Source organism: Chrysemys picta, chromosome 1 (assembly GCF_011386835.1).
Source record: "Chrysemys picta bellii isolate R12L10 chromosome 1, ASM1138683v2, whole genome shotgun sequence".
Lineage (NCBI taxonomy): Eukaryota > Metazoa > Chordata > Testudines > Emydidae > Chrysemys > Chrysemys picta.
The window spans coordinates 155,595,322-155,610,722 of record NC_088791.1 but is presented as its reverse complement, the minus strand read 5'-3'; the positions used below and the strand labels follow the sequence as shown (position 1 = coordinate 155,610,722).

The following is a 15,401-nucleotide window of genomic DNA, read 5'->3' as shown; positions in this document are numbered from 1 at the left end:
CCCTCCTTAGAGGTTTTTAAGGTCAGGCTTGACAAAGCCCTGGCTGGGATGATTTAGTTGGGGATTGGTCCTGCTTTGAGCAGGGGGTTGGACTAGATGACCTCCTGAGGTCCCTTCCAACCCTGATATTCTATGATTTTAAGTTTCTTTGAGAGACCCCAAACTGATTGTAAGTTCTATGAATAGGTTTTACCAACCCAGTAACAAATGTGAACACCTGAAGCACTATAAGAGTCTTACCATGGAGTCACAGTTAGACTGGAATGCCCAAGGGGACTATCTTGTCACCCAGGCAAGCTGGACTTAGTGATAATTGGTTGCTATACACCAAAGATCACAAAATATTCACGTTACTCCCAGTTCCAGGAGACCAGTCACTTACCCCAGATCAGTTTGTACCTGAGATCTCACACCAAAGATAATGCTTGTAGTTTACTACAGGATTGGCTATCTACAGATTTGTTAACTAAGAAAAGAAGTAAGTTATTACAGAGCTAAAGCAGGCAAGCATATATACACAAATGAGTTGCAATCTATGGGTTTTGAAAGGTGACAGAGTTATAGTAATCTGTCGGCTCTGAATGCCTTTTAGGCCTAACTCAGGTTGACCCTGGGATCTCTGCTTCTGTTGCATAGCTCCTCGGCCCCATGAGAATCCAAACAGCAAAAAAGATGGGAAAACATTTCTTGTTTTTATTTTCTTCTTCCAGAACTCAAGCCGCTTCATGGATGCAAGGGGGCAATTAACCAAGTCTTTGTATTGTGATGTCCCACAATGGCTCACTTAATTTTAATAACCCTTCTTGATGGGCAGGAGACGATCCCTCCTGACTGGGTTCACAATTTCAGAGCAAACATTTTTTAGTTATACAGCAAAACATTAGATATTACCATATAGCAGGTGATAAAGAAATTATAATTGAGATTAATGCATGCAACAACGTAGAAGTATTTCATAAAGTCTAAACACATTGTTATAAGTCCAATACCCATCTTAACTATCCTAACACACAGGTGAAATTGACTGGCTTCCAGCAATGAGTTTGTCAGTGTTTGGCTGAGTCCTCAAGCCTTGGCAAGAGCGGTCACCTAGTCTGCCAGAATCACAGCCAGCTCTGTTACGGACTGTGACTTTAAGTTAAGTGTCCATGTATTTTGGGTGCTGATCTTGACCCTGATTTTCAGCAATGCTGAGCGGCCACAGCTCCAGGTAATGGCAGCAGGAGTTGTGTGTGCTCAGCACCTCTGCCAATCAAGTCCTCGGTGTCTCAAATTAGACATTCACAAATGAAGGCACCCAAAATCAGAGTCCTCTCTTTTGAAAATGTTAGTCTTGGTCTCTGTCCTAGTTCTCCCATTTTAAAAATGGAGAAACTAAATCGAGAGGGGTCAAAACCCACACCCTTGATGTGAACATCTCTGAACTCCAGGGGTGTTTGACATTTTAGTTCAAGATTTGGATTCAAATTTTGCAAATGGCTCCAATCTCTGTCACAGACACTGGATCCAAACACTTCTAAACTTTGGCATCCAGACCCACATTTTACCACCTTAACCTCACTCTTAGAATAATAATAATAATAACTTTTCTCTCAGCTGGTTGTGAGATAGGAGCACAGGGGTGGGAATCAGGAGACTTGGATTCTAATCCTTGTTTTGCCATTGACTCTGACTTTAGCTTCACTCTGACCTGCTAACACATGTTAAAACAACAACTGCCTTGGCAACACTAGAATTTTAATGCATTAGCTAATACAAGGTGTGTGTTTAAAAAAACAAACCAACCCTTTCCTTCTCCCCTCTCTCCCCCCTCCCCCCTCCACACGTGACCTTGGATGTTACTTCTCCTCTGTGACTCAGGTTCTATGTTGGTAAAATGTAGTAAATAATAATTTTCCTTTGTAAAGTGTTTTGAGACCTACAGTTGAAAAGACCCTGTATAAATTCTAGGTATTACTGGTCTTCACAAAGAGTTCTGAAGATGCAAAGTGCTAAGTTTTCTCTGATAAAGGAGTAAAACATTTATAAGAATGAACTATCCATGGCACCCAACCCATTCTCTGTGTGCAGCTGTTAAACCAGCTGCTCCTAGATAACCCTTATCTGATTTGTTTATTTTACATTCTTCTGGTTGGTTGGTTTTTGATGCTTAATTCCATGTTATTGTTTGAAGGTCTCAGGACTCTCCAACACCAAACTCCCCATCCTGGGGAGAAAGGGGCCAAATCCATTAATGATATAACCACATTGAAGCTGTCCGTCGGTTCATTGTTTTGATTCCACTCCAGTGCTTGTTTCTCTGGTTCCTCTGTAATATTCCTGGGCTTTGAAGTTTCAGTTTCAATAACATTATTTGCAGGGCAAGGTAGACAAGCAGTGCCATGGTTAATACATCAAGTACCTAGATACCATGGTGATAGGGGATCAAAGTGTCTGTGTCTAGGAGCAATTTCGTATTTGCATTGTGATTGATATGCTAAAACCCGATGGGGAGGAATGGCGAGTACCTCCTTCGCTTTGTTTCTTGATGCTGATGATGAGCATCTCCAAAGCTAGGTTAACAAGGCAGCAGTGCCTTTGTTTAAACAACAGAATCTGCCTGTACAAGTAGAAAAGGCTAGAAAGGGCAGTTTTATTAAACGAACACTTAGTATCTATAGAAAACACAAACAAATAACATGTTAAGGGCAATTAGATTGCAGCAAATCCTTGATTATATGTTTTAGTCCCACTCAAGTTACTGAGCTCACTGCAGGAGTAGTTGGGTGAAATTCTATGGCCTGTGTTACACAAGTCAGACTAGATGATCTAATGGTCCCTTCTGACTTTAAAATCTGCTTCTTCCAAAAGCTTTCCATGGAACTGTATTTGCACCGGACAATATACCTCTTCACCTCCCCTTCCTTCCCTGCCTCCGTTTTTCAGATTTTCTTCTTTTCCCTGGCACACAAGTATGAGCTGGGGTGATCAGATGTAAGAGGTTCATGAGAATGGTGAATAGAATGTAGGGTACAATCCTGCACTGGCCAAAGGGGTGGTCTAGCTACTTCTTTTTCCCCCGTCTCTGATTAGGGATCTGAGGGGCTACCGTCACTTAGATAACCATTCTGTGATACTGAGGCAGGCAGATCCCTGTTGTGGAGTGGGGAATGCACAGCAGGCCAGATGGCAACATAGGGTTTATAGTTAACTTCCAAGTTGTGCTGTTTGTTTGGTTGTGTTCGGTAGCTGATGTTTATTTTCATCCCCTTGTACAATATTCTTATTGTCTGTTGCAAAGCGTGGTAGGACAGGGTGGATGAAGATTATAGTGAGGCTGCAGCCACAAAAAACAGTCACCACCCACAGAACCCAAAAAAAAAAAAAAGTCTTCAGCTCTGAGTCTCTGTCCATGTGTGCTGTGAATGTAGGCTGAGAGGCCCTGTCTGCAGTGTAAATATAACAGTCAGAGGGCCTGGTTATAAGCTATAGTCCACAACCCAGTTATAAGCAATAATGTAGTGTTCTTCATTGTCGTCCTAACCAGGTTAAGGCCATGGGCTCTCTCTATCATAAAGTCCACTTCCTTGGTTATAACTATAGTGTAGACAGGACCTGAGGTGGAATGGAGTCATGACACAATCTGAAGTATTTGGGAACTAAGATTCCCAGGATCCATGGCACATGAGGAGAAGGATGGTCTAAAGCACTATTGGGGTTCTATTCCTGGCACTTCCATGATCTCAGAGGAGGTGGGAGGAAGACCAGTTGACAGTTTCTGGGTAAAAATACAAGTGGCAAAAAACAGAAGTGATGTCATGGTAGAAGTTTACCACAGACCACCAAATCAGAAGAGGATGTGGATTTCGAGAATACACAACAGAAATATTGAAAACACAAGACCTGGTAGTAATAGGGGACTTTAGCTACCCAGACATCTTTCAGGAAAATAATAAAGCAAAACACACAATTTGCAGTAGGTTCCTAGAATGTGACATATTGAACAACTTTGAGACAAAAAATGGATGAAGTAACCAGGGGGCCAGCCATTTTAGACTTGATTCTGACCAACAGGGAGAAATTGGCAGCAAATCTGAAGGTGGAAGGCAAATTGGATGAAGAGATAATCATGAAATCTATCACTTCATTCTAAGAAAAAGAAAGTATGAGAGCAGCAGAATAAGGATAATAGACTTCACAAAGGCAGACTTTAACAGACTCAGAATTGGTAGGTAAGGTCCAGTGGGAAGAAAAATGATGGGGGGGAGGAGCTCAGGAGAGCTGGCAGTTTTTCAAGGAGAAGATATTAAAGGCACAACTGCAAACTATCCTGATGTGAAAAAGAGATAGGAAGACTAGTATGAGGTCAGCATGGCTCATCGGGAGCTCTTTCGTGACCTGAAATCAAAAGGGAGCCCTACAAAAAGTGGAAACATGGAAAAATTGCTAAAGGAGAGTGCAAAAGACTAGCACAAGCATTTAGGGACAAAATCAGAAAGGCTAAGGCACCTTCCAAAGGATATAAAGGGCAATATGAAGATGTTCTCTAAATGCATTAGGGGCAAAAGAAAGATGGAGAGTGCAGGTCCTGTACTGAGCTGGAAAGGAGAGCTAATAACTGATGACATTAAGGAGGCTGGGATGTTTAATGCATATTTTGCTTTAGTCTTCATTAAAAAGGTGACTGTGACTAGGTACTCAAAACAGTTAGGGTGACCAGATAGCAAGTGTAAAAAATCGGGACAGGGGGTGGATGGGTAATAGGTGCCTATAAAATCGGGACATCTGGTCACCCGACACACAATTAATATTAACAAGGGGAAAGGAATGCAATCCAAAACAGGGAAAGAACAGGTTAAAGAATATCTAGATAAGTTAGATGTATTCAAATTCTCAGGGCCTGATAAAATTTATTTTAGGGTACTTCAGGAACTAGCTGAAATTATCCTGGAACCAATTATCTTTAATGACTTATGAAGGATGGGTGAAGTCCCAGAGGACTGGAGAAGGGCAAACATTGTATCTGCCATTAAAAAGGGGAACAAAGAGGACCTTGGGAATTATAGACTGGTCAACCTAAGTTCAATACCTGGAAAGATACTGGAACAAATATTAAATAATGAATTTGCAAGCACCTGGAGAATAATAGGATTATAGCAAATCCATGCTGGCTATTCCTTATAACAAATCATGCCAAACCAACCTAATTTCCTTCTTTGACAGGGTTATTGGCCTACTGGATGAGGGGGAAGAAGTAACCATGAGACATCGTGATTTTTTTAGTAAGGCTTTTGATGCAGTCCCATGTGACATTCTCATGAGCAAACTAGGGAAATATGGTCTAAATGAAATTACTATAAGGTGTGTACACAACTGGTTGAAAGACCATGCTCAGAGTAGTTGTCAATGGTTCGTTGTCAAACTGGGAGTGTGTAGTGAGGTCCCACAGGGGTTGGACCTGGGTGCAGTACTAGTCAATATTTTCATTAGTGACTTACATAATGGAATGGAGAGTGCTTATAAAATCTGCAGATGTGACAACAAGCTGGGAGGGGCTGCAGGCACTTTGGAGGACAGGATTAAAATTCAAAATGACCTTGACCAATTGGAGAATTGGTTGGAAATCAACAAGATGAAATTCAATAAAGTGAAAATCTGTACTTAGAAAAAAATCAAATGCCCAACTACAAAATGGGGAGTAACTGGCTAGCTAGTAGTACTGCAGGAAAGTATCTGGGGAGTTATAGTGGATCACAAATTGAATACAAATCAACAATATGATGCAGCTGCAAAAAAGTCCAATATCATTCTGGGGGTGTATTAACAGGAGAGTCAAATGTCAGATACAGGAGGTAATTGTCCTACTCTACTTGGCACTGATGAGGCCTCCTCTGAAACATTGTGTCCAGTTCTGAGCACCACACTTTTAGGAGAGATGTGGACAAATTGGAGAGAGTCCAGAGGAGAGCAACAAAAATGATAAAAGGTTTACAAACCTGACCTATGAGGAAAGGTTAAAATAAATGGGCATGTTTAGTCTTGAGAAAAGAAGACAAGGGGGTGACCTGATAACAGTTGATAAATATATTAAGAGCTGTTATAAGAGGACGGGATCAATTGTTCTCCATTTCCACTGAAGATAGAAGTAGTAATGGACTTAAAATCTCTTTTGCTGCGGGTTAAGTTACATATTAGGAAAATCTTTTTAATGATGAAGGGTGTTTAAACTCTGGAATAGGCTTCCAGGGAGTTCGTGCGATCCTCATCATTGGAGGCTTTTAAGAACAGGTTGGACAAACACCTGTTGGGGATGGTCTAGGTTTACTTTGTCCTGCTTCAGCATTGGGTGGGGTGGGGTGCTGGACTTTGACCTTTTGAGGTCCCTTCCAGGCCTACCTACATTCTACGATCTTGATGTATGACCCTACATAAGTCATGCCCCTTTTGTGGGTCTGTTTCTCCCACTGACAATGTGGAGATACCTCCCCACGTTACAATGGTGGGGTTGGAAGGCTGACTTAACTAATATTAAGTGTTTTGGTAACCTTGGATGGAAGGCACTAAAGAGGAACAAAACTATATATTTACCTCTCCTCTTCTCCTTCCTGCTGTTCCTGGGCCCTGTAGCAGCACCATTCAGCCAGCTGCAATCAGCTGTGTGTGGCTCTGGCTGAAGCTCTGTTTTCTGCTGCCTCCCAAGAATCATGTGGCAATTCTCATCTGGTGACACACTACCATGATCTGGCCTGTGAGTGAACTCTGGCTTCTGTTCCCATTGCTTTCATCATTTTGCTGTGTCCCTCGGTTCCCATATCCATTTAAAGGGGACAATATCTCTTATCCACCTTTTAAAAGCACTTTGAAATGTGTAAGTATATTGTGAACAGATCTGGGTGGCTTTCCAGTGTCAGTACAACCTCTGGGTGTAACAGGAACTGAAACACGCTTTGGCAGATGCTTGGGAACTTGATCTCTGAGAGATAAGCACAGAACTGAACTAACAGTGATTTTTCGGGTGCTCTAGATTTTTTTCAGTCCGAAGTGGTCAGAGGCTCCCTGCCCCTATGTGGTGCATATCTCGCAGTATAAACACATTTATTCTGAGTCATAGACACCCAGTGGACTTGGGCCAGGGCTGGAGTGAGAAGCTATTTTAATAGCTAACAGAGTGGAGTCAAAAAAGAGGGAGACCTGCTGAACATGCGTTTTCCAGGAGACTAACTAATGTTAGTTGAGAGAACCACTTGGAAAAGGGTTAACTTCAATTTATATAGGAAATATGGCCAGCTACTCATCACAGGAATGCAGCATCCCCAAACCATCCAAGTGGCCAAACGTTTACCAGGTCTTAAGTCTTCCCTCAAAAAGGGGGGGGGGGGAATGCATCTTAATTTCTCAGTATTCTCTCACCAACAGAGCTGAGGAAAGTTCTTTTACAAAAGTGTTAGTTTGATTTTAGTGAGCTCTCGCACTATGGATCACGCTAGCCTGGTGGCAAAAGGGTCCCTTCTGTGCCATATGGGTGTCATGTATATGCCAGTCTCTAGTCGACATCTAATGTTACATTGGTTAGTATGCATTATTTAATGTTGCTGTTAACACTGGAACAAGTGCTCAAATACCATGGTGATAGGTGCGGTATGAAAGCCTAGATAGGTGCCACACCCATCAAATAAGGCATCCCAGCTATGTGCTTGTTGTAGCTACCAAAATGGAGACGGTAACATTCTGGATGAGTGCTGGCGCTCCTAAAAGTGGGATACACGTTGCATTGGGTGCTTGAGTCAGTCACTAGCAGTGTGGCTCTGCCAGGAGAAGGAAAGGTGAAAGCTGTAGTGTAGACAAGGTGTAAAGGCTTTTAACACTCTCATCTCATTGCATGATGATTTTAAAAAAAATCTGAGACCTCCTTACACTATCACCAGTGGAGCTGCACTGATGGAGAATCGTGGGTCAAAGTGTAGATTCAGTCAGTAACTGTAGATGAATTTATTGCATAAATGTAGAAGTGTAGTCATTGGTTAAAGCAGAGATTCTAATGTGCTCTGCCACTGACTTGCTCGGTAGCCTTGGGAAAAGTCACTTAATCTCTCAGTGCCTCAATTTACCAACTATAAAATTAGTATTATAATAACGATTAGCCAGGGATATTTTGAAGTTGTTTGAAGTGCTCTGAGCTTCAGGTAGCAGTAGTAGCTTTGTAAGGACAAATAGTCTCTGATTACAGATAACCGCTGCGTTCCCTAAAGGGATTTAAAAAAAAGTAAGGAATCCTCTCAAATCCCCTGCCTGGAGTTGAGCAAGCCTTCAATTACGCCTGTCCAGGCTCTGCTTCAACATGCAGCAGGACTGATTTGCATTTGGTAGTTCACCCCTAGCCTCCTTCCTGAAAGCAAAACAACAGGCAAAATTCTCATGTAGTTCAATCCCAGTCTTGGTCCACACGCTACACCCTCCATTGTATAAATATAAGGAACCAAGTTTCAAATAGAAAAAGTTAAATGCAAGAATAGAATTTGCCTAGCACAATGGGGCCTTGATCTGGCTGAGGCCTCCAGATGCCACTGCAATCTAAATGACTGCAAGGCATGTCCCATGTAAATGACAGCAGCAGGTCAATACCATTTGCTTGATTCCTCTGTTGCGTCCTCATTAAACTCATGACTGAAGGGTTTATTAATAAGATCTAGTTCCTTCTGCTTCCAGGTTATTGGTTCTTATTCAGCTCTGGTTGGGAGTGCGTGAAAGTCATCCCCATGGTGACCCCTGTGAAATGAAGTGGTCTCCGTCCAATTCATAGTGGGCAGATATCCAGGTTAAAAAAAAAACACCACCACGCAACTGGCACTAATCGGCTCTGTTGCTAGCTGTCTCAGCAGAGAGGCCAAGGAGGAACTGAATGGACCACAGAGACTGTCTATGGGCTAAGTTTTCAATGGCATAGAAGCACCTAAAGATACAGATAGTGCCAAGTGGGATTAGGTGCCTAACCTGCTTCGATGCTTTTGAAAATCCCACCAGGCACCAAGCTGTATCTCTAGGTGCCTCAGTATCTTTGAAAATCTGGCCCTATTTGCATATTCCATGCACTCCTTCAGAACTGAGATGAAGCCACTTGTCAACAGGTGTTGTGTGTGAGGAAACGACCACTGCCTGAGCCATAGTGCATAGAGAACTTCAATCCCGTGGCCTGTCAACTCATCACCTTCCATCAACACCAAATCCACTTCGGAGAAATGTAGCCAAGGCTACGTCCAGAGTGCAAGCAGGGGTGCAACTGCAGCTCAAGCAGACCTACCTGAGGTAGCTTTAATCTCCTTACTCAGGTCCCAGAGTAGTGAAGCCACAGCAATGCACGCTTCTGTGCAGGCTGTATGAACCCTGGGTAATTACTTGCTGGAGTAGCCTGAGCTGAAGTGCATGCTGCTTATGGCTTCACCAGTCTGGTACCTGAGCTAGCAAAATTTAAAGCTAGCTTGGGTACGTCTACGTGAGCTGCAGTCAGACCCCATGATTGCAGTCTAGACATGCTCCGAGACACATCATCTCATGCTGCTGCCAAGAGGATTCTAAGACGTGCTGCCCTATGGGAACTAGATGATGACATCTCAAGAGGCAGGTAGTCCAGTCAAATCTTACTGCCTTCTCTCTTCTTCACCCTCTCCCCCCCAGCTCTCCACCAGGGTGTCAAGCAACTCAGATCATTAAAGAATGGCATGGGAATCCGGCTAATGAGCCAGACAGACAAAGAGTCAAAGCCAGCTTTCTGTTCTGCAGCATTCTCAGAGTTCACAAGCTAAGAACTGGGAGCTCTTCTTTCTTACCATGGGTAGAACTGAAAATAAAGCTTTTTAACTATAATTGGCATTCTTCTTAACCTCCTGCTGCTGGTGTCCAGCCTGCTGGGAGGAAAAAATCTCTGAAAGGGTTTGTAAATCACATTGCCATCCTACTGTGCTCCTGACTGAACAATTACAAGAGGTTTAGAGACAAGTTGTGCCCTGATTTACCCCTCCCATCCCCAGTCCCTGTGTGGGCTGCTTGGATAAGTCAGCGCCTGATAGCTAATGACAGAAACCATTCTCCCCCCACACACTTTTTTTTAACCTCTGTTAGATCAGGTTTCAGAGGTTTATTTTAGTTTTTTGTTCCCAAATTTAAGTGGTTTAGTGCTGGTGAAAGGAGTCAGATTGATGGTCCCTGGAAACTGGAGTCTTCTGTACATAACCGCATAGGCAGCAGCAAAAGGAACAATACCCAGTCCCAGTGACGTAGCCTGGTTATTTAACATCCAGCAGTGAATCTCTCTCCTGTTCCATACAGTGCTATTGCATCCCCAAAATCCTGCCTGCCCACCAACAACACACTCATACCTTCCAGGGCTGTGAATCCTGCACCCTCCTGTTCTGTGCTGAATTGGAAACCGAAGCCTGAACAGTTCTGTTCAGTCAATACACCTGACTCTGCTGAGACTGGCCTAAGCTAGGAGTAAGTCAACGGTATTACATAGGTGTAAAATTGGCATAAGCAAGAGGAGAACTGGGTTCCTTGATGGTTTTCTGCTGATCTAATTACCAGTTGCCACCTCCCTGCTTTGATGCCTGGAGCTTGGATAGGCACTTTTAATAAACCTACATAAATAAAATCTCTGTGCTCAGAGGACTAAATGCATGTCTGTGGGCCTGGTTCTCAGATATGCCATTCCTGTGCTTGGGACAGGAATGGGGAGCAAAGATTGTGGGTATTTTTTTAAGCCACTTTTGCGCACTCTGTATTCTGGGGCTATGCAGACCTGCCTGTACCCTGATGTAATTTAAAGCAGCTTCTGTCCTGCTCCAAAACATATGCTCTGCTTCTCATGGACCCTTATGGGTCCCAGAGGCAGAGAATCAGGGAACAGTCGCGGCGCAGTGTGGTGCAGACATGATGCTCCTTACACCTAGGGCTGATGTAGAGTCTATATGCCAGCTTTACACTGACTGGGGTGCAAGGGACATTCTCAGGGGCTATTTCTAGCCACTCTGTGGCTACTTTATGCTGCTGGTGTGGTGTAAAATGCCTCAGTGTCACTGAGAATCAGGCCCTGTGTCTCCCTAGTTCTTCCTGGGAGAATGAACACAGCACATGTGGCTTGTGGCCTTTTGCACTGTGGTGGCTCTGATTGGCCCCCTTTGTTTCTTTCTCTCACCTGTTTTGTGTGGTGTGGGCATGGGTGCCAGGCTTCTGAGCAGCTGCCCCTTCCTGCTCTAGGCCTGCCAGACAGATGAGACCCGGCCCTGCCTGTTTGCAGCAGCAGCCCACGAATGGTAACTACTTAAGGGCATTTTACGCACTTTCATCTTTTAAGTAGTGCTTGTTCTAGCAGCTTGAGGTTCCACCTTAGCCTGCTCCCCTCTCCCGTCCATCCTTTCAGACTTAGGGCTTGGCTACACTGGCGCTTTACAGCACTGCAACTTTCTCGCTCAGGGGTGTGAAACACCCCCCTGAGCGCAGCAAGTTACAGCGCTGTAAAGCGCCAGTATAAACAGTGCCCCAGCATTGGGAGCCATGCTCCCAGCGCTGTAAATTAATCCCCTCGTGGAGGTGGAGTACCTGCAGCTCTCTCCCAGCGCCGGCACGCGACCACACTTGCACTTCAAAGCGCTGATGCGGGAGCGCTCCTGTGGCAGCGCTTTGAAGTTTTGAGTGTAGCCACGGCCTTAGAGTGTAATGCAAGTTATTTGCAGACCTGGAGAAGAACTCTGTAAGCTCAAAAGCGTGTCTTTTTCACCAATAGAAGTTGGGCCAATCAAAGATATTACCTCACCAGCCTCACTTCAGTGCAAGTTACTTGGGTTTCTGTGGGCGGGAGTTAGCCAGGTGGCAAAACTACCCCCATTTCCTCCAGCAGTAAAATCCACATTGCTTCCTCACTGAGAGCAAGGCACTTTCCCTGCCCAAAGGGCAGAATAATCACCTTTCTGGGCAAAACTCTGCTTCTCCCCACTCTCACCTCTCACTGCAGGACAACTTGTACCATCTCTTCAAGAGAGAACAACTCTTGAATCCCTTCTCCTCTCTCACTGCAAGAAGATGCCTCACCTCAGCCCTCTCCCTTCACCCCATTCAAATGAGAAACAAATTCTCATGAAACTGAGAGTAAATCCCATCCTGCTAAATCATTCTTCCCTAGGTAGTGTGGAAGTGGGTTTCCAAAACTCCTTCCTCCTGCAGCTAAACTTGTAGACATGGTGGATATCTTTGCACTTTTTGTCCTCAGCATTTTCAAAGGTCATTGTAGGCTCCTATCGCTCTTTTGAAAATCAGATCATATAGTTGTGTGCTCAGACTGTCTGGGCAAAATCTGAATGGCCAGGCAGGGGACGGGTGAAGTTGTACCTAACTTGGGCCCCCATTCTGCAAACATGGAAGCAGCTGCTTAACTTTACACAACAGTGATCCTGAACCCAATGGAACTATTCATGGATATAAACTTAAGCATGTGCATAAATGTTTGCAGGATTGGAGGCCTTGGAGCGAAAGTTAGGTGTGTGCTTTTTGAAATTATGCAGTGGTGGTCCCAGGATATTAGAGAGAGACAAGCTTAAGAACTGTGTGGTTCAAAAGGTTTGCTTGTCTCTTACCAACAGAAGTTGGTCCAATACAAGATTCCTCACCCACCTGGCCTTTTGAAATGCATTCTGGGTAGTTTTGTTTCCCTTTGGTTCTAGGTTTGGGATATGCCATTATGGTTTCTACAGTCCTGCTTGATGCTGCTAAACTAACAAAGCTTTTCCTTGTAATAAGGCCTTGCTCTTGTATAGCATTTTTCAGAAGTAGATTTCAGTGTGCTTTACAGATAGGGAAACTGAGGCATGGGGCAGTGAAGTGATTTGTCCAAGGTCACTCAGCAGGCCAGTGGCTTAAGCTGGGAATGGAACCCAAGTATCCTGAATCCTAGTCCAGTGCTCTAACCAGTAGGCCAGATATGTACAGGGATGCTGTAATTACCCAAACCCAAGCATTACAAACACAGGAAATTCAGAGTTAAGGTTATTTAGAAGAAATCCAAACATGTTAAGGCATGAAATGTACATCTAAGGCACCCAAACCACCTTAACTCTGCCCACAGTGATACCATGCAATAACCATGTTTATGATTAAGGGCTATTGGTATTTGTGGTTCCATAATAAGATTAAATTGATTTTTAATGACACGGTTAATTTTGATACTCTTCCCTTCCACCCACGGCATCACTAGAGGGCAGAGTTAAAGTTGGTTGGAGCAGGTGTGGGTGCTAGGTTATTGAGGCAACATATGAAGCACAGAATGCTGACTTGAGACTCTGGGACCCTGTGTCCTGTATCTGGGTCGGCCATTGGGTGAGTCACTTTACCTTTTTGTGCCTTTGTTTCCCCATCTATAAAATGGCCACAATGATATTGACCTCCTCTGTAAAGCATTTTGAGGCCTAAGGAGGAAAAGCTTGTATATAGAGCTAAGTGGTGGTGTTAGCTATCGGTAATACAGTAAAGGAGTGAGTACCCAGAGTGATGGGCCAGAAATTAATGCTTAGGTTTTGGTGGGGGGCCTGGCAATATTGAGTACAGGGCCAATTACTAAGGGAAGATAGTTGGCAGGAGTGTGGTGGTGTTCAGTAAATGGTGGGGTAGGCTATGGGTGAGCCAATTGTTATTGCTGGGCATGGATAGGTGACTGGCCTAGCATTGGGGTATGGGCAGTGATTGCTGGCCCTCACCTGCTCCATAGTGGTGCTTCTCTGTGAGGTATTGATCCGGTCTCAGCTTACAAGGACCCAGCAAGTTGCGATGTGGCTTTGAAAAACAAACAAACAAACAAAATCTAGGCAGTAGCTGTGAGCAGCTCATTCTTCTCCCTGACTGTGCTTAGTTTGACCATGTGCTCTCCAGGGTCCCTGAGGGGGAAGAAAGAGGAAAATAGTGCATATGTTCCTGAAGGTCAAACTGGGAGGAAATACTCTGGCCGGGTCCTTGCTCTCACGCCTCAGATGGCATCCCCTTCCCCAATCTCTTCCTGATCACTACCATCCATTGGTCTGGTCTGTTCATTGCAGACTCTACCCCCTGTAGGGTGACCAGATGTCCTGATTTTTATAGGGACAGTCCTGATTTTTGGGTCTTTTACTTATATAGGCTCCTATTACCCCACACCCCATCCCGATTTTTCACATTTGCTGTCTGGTCAACCTAACCCCCTGCCATACCTACCATCCTGTTGCAGACATTGTAGCTGGCACAGCCTCTTTCTCTCCCCCACCCCCAAAGCAGGGACCCAGCCCTGCCCAGGGGCAGGCTCTGCCTTTCTCCTCCTCCTAACAGGTGTTCCTAGCACAAACCCAGCATGGGGCATGTTATTTGCATTAAATATGCAATAGCTGTGTTTACCCTTGAGTGAGCTGGAGCGCAGTGTAATTTTTAGAATGGAGGGTAGGAAAGACCGATGGGAGGAGAAACCAAGAAAGAAAGGTACACAGTGTATCTTTGCTCTACTATACACTCTACTCAGCAGCAGGGCTGCTGCAGAAGTAGAGGCTCATGCAGCGGAGGCTGCATAGCAAAGAGAAAATGATTTTAAGGGTGAGGCATTTTTCCTCCTGCTGTCAGCAGATATCACCTTTGGCCTTCTCCTAAACCCAGACCAGCCTGCAGCTGCTGCCAGAGATGAAGGATGCCCACTATATCATCACCCCCACCTCTCATGAGTCATAACTTAAATACCCCAGTGCCAGGCACCATATAAAAACCTAAGACTAGGAGTTCCTGGCATAGATTCAGGGGGTAGGACCCTTTTCTCATTCCAGCTGAGTGAGCTGCTATCCTGTGTTTGCATATTCATGGGAAGGGGGATTCCCAGCGCCGGGGAGGGAAGCGGATGCAAGGAAGGAACTTCTGGGGGGGCGGTACTTTGTGTGGTAGCTGTGGGCAGCTAGCAGGTGGGAGCCAAAGGTTTGCAAGAATGCTTTGGAGGCATGTGGGGCCCAAAGAAGGGGGAGAGGGGGCTCAGACACTATTAGCCCATGGCAGGATTAGCTGCTGTCAAGTGTATGGATGGTGGTGTTGGGGGAGGTGTGGAAATGGCAGGAAAGGCATTTCTCCCTCTCCCTTCCCCCTTCGCAGCGAAGCTCCCGCCTGCAACTGGACACGCCCTTGACCCCTTATCCCTCTCCCCAGCTCCTCCTCCTCCCCCTTTACGTACAAGGACTCAGGTGTGCGGCTGGCGCCTGCCCTCCCCCTCTCAGGCCTCCGCCTCCCTTTGTCTAGCAGCTTGTGCCAAGCCGCCTCCTTAAATGGCCCTCACCCGGCTCTGATCTCTCACCCCCTTCCCCTGCCGGCCTCAGGGCTTGCAGCCACACCTCGCTGAGCTGCAGGGGCCCCCTGAGCGCTTTCTCTCTCCCCGCCCC

The 15,401-nt window shown here is 45.0% G+C and overlaps 1 long non-coding RNA gene across 1 annotated transcript; it reads right to left on the bottom strand.

The window, feature by feature from the left end:
- Nucleotides 1-443: 443 nt before the first annotated feature.
- Nucleotides 444-15,167, bottom strand: LOC122173971 (uncharacterized). Its single transcript, XR_006175091.2, has 2 exons — nucleotides 13,719-15,167; nucleotides 444-2,599 (listed from the first exon to the last, which is right to left on the bottom strand). It is a non-coding gene; the product is annotated as an uncharacterized LOC122173971 (long non-coding RNA).
- Between the last annotated feature and the right edge of the window lie 234 nt (nucleotides 15,168-15,401).